The following is an 11,110-nucleotide window of genomic DNA, read 5'->3' on the forward strand; positions in this document are numbered from 1 at the left end:
TCACAACTCTGGCCACCTCTAATCCTGTACCTACACCTGGGCCCAGTGTCTCCTACTTTTTCTGATCATGTGATTCTCATCCTTACTGTCTCCATTTCCCCAACTCCATTGGTCCTGAGGGCTCCTCCCTCAGTGACCCTAATCCAATGGCACTGTAATCCCCTTAATCCTGACCCCACCTGATGGCAGCTTTAGTATCTCCACTACTATCACAGAAAACCCTATTCCTGTATAGTCATCTTCTCTCCATCCTAATTTATTCTTGCCAGTTTTTTTTTTAATTTCTTGAGCACAGCCTCTGAATATTATCAAATAATCACACTGTTTAAATACCTGAAGAATTTATCAAAGATATTTTTCGTTTATACATAAAAATTTAGGCTTGAAAATCAAAGTTAATATATGATATATGAAACTTGTTAGTACACATGAAATTAATAATAATAAGAAAGACATAATAATACATAATGAGAAGAAAGTACAAAAACCTTTCAGCAAGTGTTAACTGAATATTGCAGTTTTCAAGGACGCAGTGATGTGAGAGACAGGCACCGTGCTCTGCAGCGGTTCTCTTTCTGTCACCATTTCAACATGATCATATGAGGAAGTCCTTTCAACTCTTACTGAGACTATTTTCCAGACAACAAACTGGAAGCTATACTACTGAAGAACACCTGTATCCTTTATAATTTCTCTGTTCCAGGATTTCTTCTGGAGACATGGGTCATTTGACCTCAAACTGGAAGTATGCTTGAAGCCCTTTGAGGGTACAAAGATAGCAGAATCAGCACTGCTATCTCCCAGCTCTGAAGATCCAAGTTTGGACTGCTGTTCCATGGATTGTCTGTTTTCACTGGGTATGGAGAGTGTGCCTGTAAATTGAAGCCAGTGGATGCTCTTGTGTCCAGCATGAAGACATTTTCTTCTTTGTGTCAGGATTCCTTTAGATCATCAGCTTTGAGAACGTAGCATAAGTCATTGTTTCAGAAGGTGTAAGATTGCAGAATGGTGATTTCTTTCCCCTCTCAGGTTCTTGGTGTCTTCAGTGTGTCTTTTTATTTTTATTCTGCTTGTGAACCTATGGCTCGAATAGTATGAAAAGTCACAAGGGTGACTGTTTTAGACATAAGCATTTCCTTCCATTGTAATACAAAAAAAGAATTTCTTATTGACATATCAGAACCTGAAAACAATATACTCTTTGCTATTTTATTCTTGAAGGAATAGTTTTTAAAAATCATTAATGGTATAACCAAATCAAACATTGTCCGTAGCCTTGATTCAAATGGCCCTTTCACCTGGTCATAAACCTTGTTCCAAAGCTAGTCCTTCTTTGATTTGTACAAGGCACCAGGCTTTGAATAGTTAAACTCCTGTGAACCATATTATTTTTAAAAGAATGCACAGGGAACTGAGAAGATGCCAGGGAAGAAGGTGATGGTTAAATGAGAAAAAAAAACACAGTTACTTACTCTCTATTTTTCATATTTGCTTGATAATCTTTCCTGAATTGATGCAGGCTCTATCCTGGTCAAATCTCTTATGTTCTTTCCCAGAACAGAATGTGTCTAAATATCGCTATGCTTGGGCATTGTGAACTTTCCATGAATATTTTTCATTCAAGGGTAAATAAATTTTTCTTACAATTTCAGAGGGTGAAAGAAATACATTTGAAAAAAGGCAATTTGTAGCTTCCAGCCAAGAACTATATATTGGTTTGACATATATAGTTAATTTATAGAAATTTGTAGCAGGCTGCAATGATTTTGAATTCTCTCAACGAGGATGACTTTCTCTGAGACTTTGTATAATATATGTTTAAAATAAAAGGACATTCTGAATAATAGCTTAACATATAAAGTAGGTGTTATGTTTTAAATTGATTTTATTTGATTTTTCTCATATGTTCATATATTTTAGTAACTTGTTTTTAAACCAGAATGAATTGAGACAAAGAAAAATGAAGTCCTTTCTATAGGAAATCTTCAACTGATGAAATTTTTAGATGTTTCATTTGAAAAATAGAAATAATGAAGGTTTTCATTGTAAGGAGGAAGTATCTTCAGAGTGTTTAAGTACTACAACTCTTTTTTTTCCATTCTTCATATTTAATCAAGGGTTAATTTCAAATCATTTCTAATAGTAACAAAAACTCCCCAAGTATAAAGAAGCAGGTGATGTGGGTAGTTAAATATATCATCCCTGTTGACTCTAGGCAGACATTAGGTTCAGCAGAGGATTCTTTTTTTTTTTCAATTAAAGTTTATTGGAGTAACAATTGTTAGTAAAGTTACATAGATTTCAGGTGTACAATTCTGTATTACATCATCTATAAATCCGATTGTGTGTTCACCACCCAGAGTCAGCTCTCCTTTCATCACCATATATTTGATCCCCTTTGCCCTCATCTACCATCCCCCTTCCCCCCTTATCCTCTGGTAAACACTAAACTATTGTCTGTGTCTATGAATTTTTGTTTCTCATTTGTTTGTCTTGTTTTTTTGTTGTTTTTGGTTCATATATCACATATCAATTAAATCCTATGGTTCTCTGCTTTTTCTGTCTGACTTAATTTGCTTAGCATTATAATCTCAAGATCCAGCCTTGTTGTCACAAATGATCCCATCTCGTCTTTTCTTACCACCAAATAGTATTCCATTGTGTGCATATACCACAACTTCTTTATCCATTCATCTATAGAAGGACATTTTGTTTGTTTCCATGTCTTGGCCACCATAAATAAAGCTGCAGTGAACAATGGAGCACATGTGTCTTTATGGATACATGTTTTCAGATTTTTCAGGAGAGGGATTGCTGGGTCATACGGTAATTCTATTTTTAATTTTTTGAGGAACCTCCACACTGCCTTCCATAGCAGCCCCACCAGTCAGCATTCCGACCAACAGTGTATGAGGGTTCCTTTTTCTCCACAGCCTCTCCAACACTTGTTACTATTTGTCTTGTCGATGATGGCCATTCTAACTGGGGTGAGGTGATATCTCATTGTGATTTTTATTTGCATTTCTCTGATGATTAGTGATGTTGAGCATTTTTTCATATGTCTATTTGCCATTTGTATGTCCTTTTTGGAGAAATGTTTCTTCAGGTCCTTTGCCCATTTTTCAGTTGGGTTGTTTGTTTTGTTGTTGTTGAGTTGCATGAGTTCCTTGTGTATTTTGGATATTAGCCCCTTATCAGAGACACTGTTTGCAAAAATCTTCTCCCATTCAGTTGATTGCCTCTTTATTTTGTCGATAGTTTTTTTTGTTTTGTTTTGTTTGTTTTTTTGCTGTACACAAGCTTTTAAGTTTGATATAGTCCCATTCATTTATTTTAGCTTTTACTTCCCTTGCCTTTGGAGTCAAACTCATAAAATACTCTTTGAACCCTAGGTCCATAAGCTTAGTACCTATGTTGTCTTCTATGCAATTTATTGTTTCACGTCTATGCTTAAGTCTTTAATCCATTTTAAATTAATTTTGGTACATGGTGACAGATAGCAGTCCAGTTTCATTCTTTTGCACGTGGCTTTCCAATTCTCCCAGCACCATTTATTGAAGATGCTGTCTTTTCTCCATTGTATGTTTTTTGCTTCTTTGTCAAAAATTATCTGTCCATATTTATGTGGCTTTATTTCTGAATTCTCAATTCTATTCCATTGGTCTACGTGTCTGTTTTTCTGCCAATACCATGCTGTTTTGATTATTGTTCACCTGTAGTACAAGCTAAAGTCAGGGAGTGTGATACCTCCAGCATTGTTCTTTTTTCTTAAGATTACGTTGGGTATTTGGGGTCTTTTGTGGTTCCAAACAAATCTGATGATATTTTGTTCTACTTCTTTAAAAAATGTCATTGGGATTTTGATGGGGATTGATTAAATCTGTGTATTGCTTTGGGTAATATGGCCATTTTAACTATGTTGATTCTTCCAACCCAAGAGCACGGAATGTTTTTCCATTTCTTTGTGTCTTCTTCAATTTCTTTTAAAAATGTCTTATAGTTTTCAGCATATAGATCTTTCACATCCTTGGTTAAGTTTATTCCTAGGTATTTTATTCTTTTTGCTGCAATTGCAAAATGAATTTTTTTTTTTATTTCTTTTTCTGAGATATCCTTGTTAGTATATAGGAATGCAATGGACTTTTGTACGTTGATTTTGTAGCCAGCAACTTTACTGTATTCGTTGATTGTTTCTAATAGCTTTTCGGTGGAGTCTGTAGGGTTTTCTATATATAGCATCATGTCATCTGCAAAGAGTGACAGTTTAACTTCTTCATTCCCAATTTGGATGCCTTTTATTTCTTTCTCTTGCCTGATTGCTCTGGCAAGGACTTCCAACACTATGTTGAAAAGCAGAGGTGATAGGGGACAGCCTTGTCGTGTTCCTGAACGTAGAGCAAAGGGCTTCAGTTTTTCACCATTAATTATGAGATTAGCTGAGGGTTTGTCATATATGGCCTTTATTTTGTTAAGTTATTTTCCTTCTGTACCTACTTTATTAAGTGTGTTAATCATAAATGGATGTTGCATCTTGTCAAATGCTTTTTCTGCATCAATTGATGTAATCATATTATTTTTGTCCTTTATTTTGTTTATGTGATGTATCACATTGATGGATTTGCGGATGTTGAACCATCCTTGTGCCCCTGGGATGAACCCTACTTGGTCGTGATGAACAATCTTTTTAATGCATTGTTGCATTCGATTTGCTCGAATTTTGTTTAGGACTTTTGCATCTGTATTTATCAGAGATATTGGTCTGTAGTTCTCCTTTTCTGTGTTGTCCTTACCAGGTTTTGGTATCAGGGTAATGTTGGCCTCATAAAATGAGTTAGGGAGTACTGTCTCATCTTCAATTTTTTGGAAGACTTTGAACAGGATTTGTATTAGATCCTCTTTGAAGGTTTGGTAGAATTCACTAGTGAAGCCACCTGGTCCTGGACTTTTGCTTTTGGGAAGGTTTTGGATGACTGATTCAAATTTGTTACTGGTGATCAGTCTGTTTAGATTTTCCAGTTCTTCATGTTTCAGCGTAGGAAGGCTATATGTTTCTAAGATCTTGTCCATTTCTTCTAGGTTATTGAATTTGGTGGCATATAGTCCTTCATAGTATTCTTGGATGATCCTTTGTATTTCTGTGGTGTCCGTGATAACTTCCCCTTTTTCATTTCTGATTTTATTAGTGTCTTTTCTCTTTTTATCTTAGTGAGTCTAGCCAAGGGTTTGTCAATTTTGTTAATCTTTTCAAAGAACCAGCTCTTTGTCACATTAATTTTTTCTATTGTCTTTTTGTTCTCTATTTCATTTAGTTCTGCTCTGATTTTTGTTATTTCCTTTCTTCTGCTGACCTTGGGTTTCACTTGTTCTTCTTTTTCTAGTTCGTTAAGGTGTAACGTGAGGTTATTTATTTGGGACTTTTCTTGTTTCTTGAGATAGGCCTGTAATGATATAAATTTCCCTCTTAAAACTGCTTTCACTGCATCCCCAAAATTTTGGTAGGATGTATTTTCATTATCATTTCTTTCTATGTATCTTTTGATCTCTCCTCTAAATTCTTCTTTGACCCAGTAATTCTTTAAGAATATGTTATTTAATCTCCATGTATTTGTGTTTTTTCCTGCTTTCTTTTTCCAGTTGATATCCGATTTCAAAGCCTTGTGATCAGAGAATATGCTTGGTATGATTTCAATCTTCTTAAATTTGCTGAGGCTGATTTTATGTCCCAATGTATGGTCTATCCTTGAGCATGTTCCATGTACACTAGAAAAAAATGTATAGTCTGATGTTTTAGGATGAAGTGCTCTATAAATGTCAATTATGTCCATTTCATCTAATGTATCATTTAGGGCTGCTATTTCTGTATTTATTTTCTGTTTGGATGATCTATCCATAGCTGTCAATGATGTATTTAGGTTCCCTAGTATAATTGTGTTTTGGTCAATTTCTCCCTTTAATTCTGTTAGTAGTTACTTGGTATATTTCGGTGCTCCCTGATTGGGGGCATAGATATTGATCACTGTTATGTCTTCTTGTTGTATAGTCCCCTTTACCATTATGAAATGTCCATCTTTGTCTCTTGTTACCTTTTTCACCCTGAAGTCTGTTTCATCTGATATCAGTATAGGTACACCTGATTTTCTCTGGATACCATTTACTTGGAGTTTCCATTTCCACCCTTTCACTTTGAGTCTATGCTTGTCCTTGTAGCTGAGATGTGTCTCTTGGAGACAGCATATGGTTGGGTTTAGTTTTTTGATCCAATCTGCTACTCTGTGCCTTTTTATTGGTGAGTTCAGTCCATTTACATTTAGTTTGATTATTGATAGGTGACGATTTCCTGTCATTCTATCTTTAGTTTTCTGGTAAGGCTGTGTCTCCATTGTTTCTTTGTCTTCTTGTTGTTGTCTATCATTTCTGTGTGGTGGTATTCTATGATTTTTCCCTGTGTTTCTTCTTTTATTACAGTATATATTTCAGTTCTGGATTTTTTTGTAATGGTTACCATTAAGTTTATGTAAAAGAAAGTTTGATATTTAGAGTATTCCATTTTCTTCAACATGCTTACTTTCTCCATCCCCATATTCTGGTTCAGGCCTTACTCTCCTCCTTTTTATGTTTCGGCTGCCACAAATTGTCCCTGTTGGTTGTGGTCGAATAGCCTCCTTTAGTATTTCTTGTAGTGCAGGTCGTGTAGTAGAAAATTCCCTCAGCTTCTGTATGTCTGGAAGGGTCTTTATTCCTCCTTCTTATCTAAAGGATGTCTTTCCTGGGTATATTATTCTTGGCTCATAATTTCTCTCATTCAATAGTTTGAATATTTGGTTCCACTCCCCCTGGCTTGTAAAGTTTGCTGAAAAATCTGATGATGTTCTAATGGGCTTTCCTTTGTAGGTTACCGTCTTTTTTTTCCTGGCTGCCTTGAGGATTCTTTCTTTGTCGTTGATTTTTGACAGCTTCAATACAAAGTATATTGGAGAAGGCCTGTTAGGGTTGAGGTAATTAGATGTTCTATTTGCTTCTTGGATTCGAGGATCCAGTTCTTTCCACAAGTTTGGGAAGTTCTCATCAGCTATTTGTTTGAATATACTCTCTGTTCCCTTCTCTTTCTTCTCTTTCTGGTATGCCCATTATTCTTATATTGCTCTTTCTGATGGAGTCAGAAAGTTCTTGTAGAGTTCTTTCATTTCTTTTAAGTCTCAAGTCTCTTTCTTCTTCCATCCCTGTCATTTCCAGGTTTCTATCTTCAGTATCACTGATTCTTTTCTCCAACTGGTCAACTCTACTTCCTAAGCTGGCTGTTTCATTCTTCATTTCTTCTATTGAGTTCTTAATCTCCAGAAATTCTATTTGGCTCTTTTTTAAAAGTTCAATCTCTTTGGTAAAATATACATGTAGTTCTTTGATTGTGTTTCTGAGTTCATTAAACTGCCTTTCTGTGTTTTCTTGCATCTCATTGAGTTTTTTCAGAACTGCAATCTTGAATTCTCTGTCAGTTAAGTCACATATTTCCATATCTTTAAGTTCAGTTTCTGGAGACTTTTCACTTTCTTTCTGAGCTGTTTTGTTGTCTTGGTTATTCATGGCAACTAATGATTTATTATTTCTCTTCCTAGATATCTACAGGAGTGGGTTCTACAACAGGTTGATAGGAATAGGTCTTTCTTTTATTTTCCAGTACGTGTTAGTAGTATGTTTTATTTTCTCCCCAACTGCAGCCTTTTGTTTTTCTCTCACACTGTAGTGTTATGTTTTCTCTGCACTATTCCAGCTTCTCACACAATAGGGGGAGTCCCTGGAAGGCGGTCTTCTCCTCTGTTAACAGTTCTCCAGGTGTTAGGGTGCTGCATCCCTGTGGGGATGCGGAGAGCTTTTGAAGTTCCAAACTTCTTCCTGCACCAGATTCAGAGCCCGTGTGTTTCAGCAGTTCTGTTTACTCCTGCAGGGATCCGCCCAGATAGGTGGGGACAGAGGCAGGGTGGGTTGTGAGAGGTGGCCCAGAGCAATGGCGGCAACCACCATCGCTGCCAGTCCTGCTTCCACAGCTCCCTCCCCTTTGCTGGAACTAGTTGGGCTGCAAATCTGTGGCTGTGGACCACAGTTCTCAGAACTGCAAATATTCTGTTCTTTTGATTTGACACTGTTACTGTTCCGCTTCTTGCACTGGGCAGATGGGGGCAGGGCGAGCTCTGGGAAGCTAGGGAGGGGGCAGCTAGTCTCAGTGCCTGCAGCTTCCATTCTCTGCGGCAGTGATGGCTTAAACCACCATTTTCAGCCTTCTTCCCTCAGTCTTTGCTCCCTCAGTCTTTGCTCCGAGGTCTCTGCCATGAGCGTTGGGTTCAGCCGTGTTATATGCTGTTCCCTCAGCCCTGTGGGCCATAAACAGAGCCCTAGCAGTCCGAGTACTTCCCTCTCCCGCAGCTGCGGTAGTTCCAGGATGCAGCGAGCTCGGAGCACTGAGCTAGGTCTGCGTCCTGTGCTCACGTGGCCCTGTCTCCATACTTCTCCCTTCCCTCCTCCCCCACTCATGCAATTTGCCCACCTTTAGGTGAATTCAGTAGTGAGCCTCTTCGTCTTGCCTGTCAACTGTGCAGGGAGTCCTTTGTTGAGTTATGGTTGTTCAATTTGTTGTAAATTCCAGGGGAGATTTCCGGAGGCTTACCTCACGCCGCCATTTTGATGACATCCCCTCCCATTGGTATTTTAATAGGGATTGCATTGAATCTATAGATTGCTTTGGTTAGTGTGGACATTTTAACTATATTAATTCTTCCTATCCATAGCATGGTATACATTTCCATTTATTTGTATCTTCTTGAATTCCTCTCTTTAATGTCTTATAATTTTCTGGTCTTTTACCTCCTTGGTTAAATTTATTCCTTGGTTAAATTTGTAGGTATTTTATTTCATTTTTTATGGAATTGTAAATGGTATCATTTTCGTAATTTCTCTTTCTGATACTTTTTATTGGTGTATAAAATGCAACCAATTTCTGGATATTAATTTTGTATCCTGCTACTTTACTAAATTCATTTATCAGTTCTAATGATTTTTTTGGTGGACTATTTGGGGTTCTCTATATATAGTATCATGTCATCTGCAAAGAAAAACAATTTTACATATTTTTTTCCAATTTGGATACCTTTTGTTTCTTTTTCTTCTCAGATTGCTATGGCAAAGACTTCCAGTAATATATTGAATAAAAGTGAAAGTGGACCTCCTTATCTTGTTCCTGATCTGAACTAAAATGCTTTTAGCTTTTTCCCATTGAGTATGATATTAGCTGTGGGTTTGTCATACATGGCCTTTATTATGTTGAAATATGTTTCCTCTGTTCCCATTTTGCTGAGAGCTTTTATTATAAATGGATGCTGGCTTTTGTCAAACATTTTTTCTGCATCTATTGATATGACCATGTGATTTTTATTTTACATTTTATATATGTGGTGTATCACATTATTCGATTTGCGGATATTGAACCAAACTTGCATACCCAGAATGAATCCCACTTGATCGTGGTGTATGATCTTTTTAATGTATTGTTGAATTTGGTTTGCTAATATTTTGTTGAGTATTTTTGCATTTATGTTCATTAGGGATATTGGCCTATAGTTTTCTTTTTTTGTAATGTCTTTGTCTGGTTTTGGGATCAGGGTAATAGTGGCCATGTACAACGAGCTTAGGAGCCTTCCCCTCTTGAAATTTTTAGAATAGTTTGAGGAGAATAGGTGTTAATTCTTTTTTGAATGTTTGGCAAAATTCACCTGCAAAGCCATCTGGTCCAAGACTCTTGTTTGTTGGGGATCTTGTTGATTACTGATTCAATTTCACTGGTAGTAATTGGTCTGTTCAGATTTTCTATGTCTTCTTGATTCAGTCTTGGAAGATTGTATACTTCTAGGAATTTATCCATTTCTTCCAGATTGTCCAATTTTTTTGGTATATGGTTGCTCATAGTATTTTCTTAAAATATTTTGTATTATGTGGTGTTAGATGTCACTTCTCTTTCATGTCTCATTTTATTTATTTGGGTTCTGTATCTTTTTTTCTTGATGAATCTGGTTAAAGGTTTGTCAGTTTTGTTTATCTTTTCAGAAAACCAGCTCTTGGTTTCATTGATCTTCTGTATTTTATTTTTCAGTCTCTCTTTTGCTTATTTCTGCTCTGATTTTATTATTTCCTTCCTTGTACTCACTTTGGGCTTTGTTTGCTGTCTTTTTCCAGTTCCATTAGAAGTAAGGTTAGATTGTTGATTTTTCTTCTTTTCTTTGGGTAGGCCTGCATTGCTATGAATTTCCTACTTAGGGCTGCTTTCACTGCACTCCATAGATTTGGGGTCATTGTGTTTTCATTTTCATTTGTCTCAAGGTATCTTTTGATTTCTTCCTTGGTCTCATTGTTGACCCATTCATTATTTAGCAGCATGTTATTCTGTCTCCGTGTGTTTGTGTGTTTTCAGTTTTTTCTTGTAATTAAATTGTAGTTTCATACCACTGCTGTCAGAGAAGATGCTTGATATGATTTTAATCTTTTTAAATTTATTGAGACTTGTTTTGTGGTCTAACATGTGGTCTATCTTGGAAAATGTTCCATATGTGCAATTGAAAAGAATGTATAGTCTTTTGCTTTGTGGTGAAATCCTCTAAAAATATCAAATAAATCCATCTGATCTAGTCATTTAAAGCCACTGTTTACATGTTCATTTATGTCTGGAAGATCTGTCCATTGGTGTCAGTGGGGTATTAAAGTCCCATACTGTGATTGTGTTACTGTAGATCCCTGCCTTTATGTCAGTCAATATTTGCTTTGTATATTTATGTGCTCCTATGTTAGGTGCATAATGTTTACTAGGGTGATGTCCTCTTGTTGCATTGATCCCTTTATTATTATGGAATGTCCTTCTTTGTCTCTTATTATAGTCTTCGTTTTCAAGTTTATTTGGTTTGATATATGTATTGCTATTCCAACCTTTTTCTTGTTTCCATTTGTGTGAAATATCTTTGTCCATTCCTTTACTTTAAGTCTGTGTGTGTTTTTGACCTGAGGAGGGTATCTTGTAGACAGTATATGCATGGATCTTGTTTTCTTATCTATTCAGCTACCCTGTATCTTT

The sequence above is a fragment of the Rhinolophus sinicus genome, chromosome 14, assembly GCF_057876585.1.
Source record: "Rhinolophus sinicus isolate RSI-liver-muscle chromosome 14, RSI-T2T, whole genome shotgun sequence".
NCBI classification, from domain to species: domain Eukaryota; kingdom Metazoa; phylum Chordata; class Mammalia; order Chiroptera; family Rhinolophidae; genus Rhinolophus; species Rhinolophus sinicus.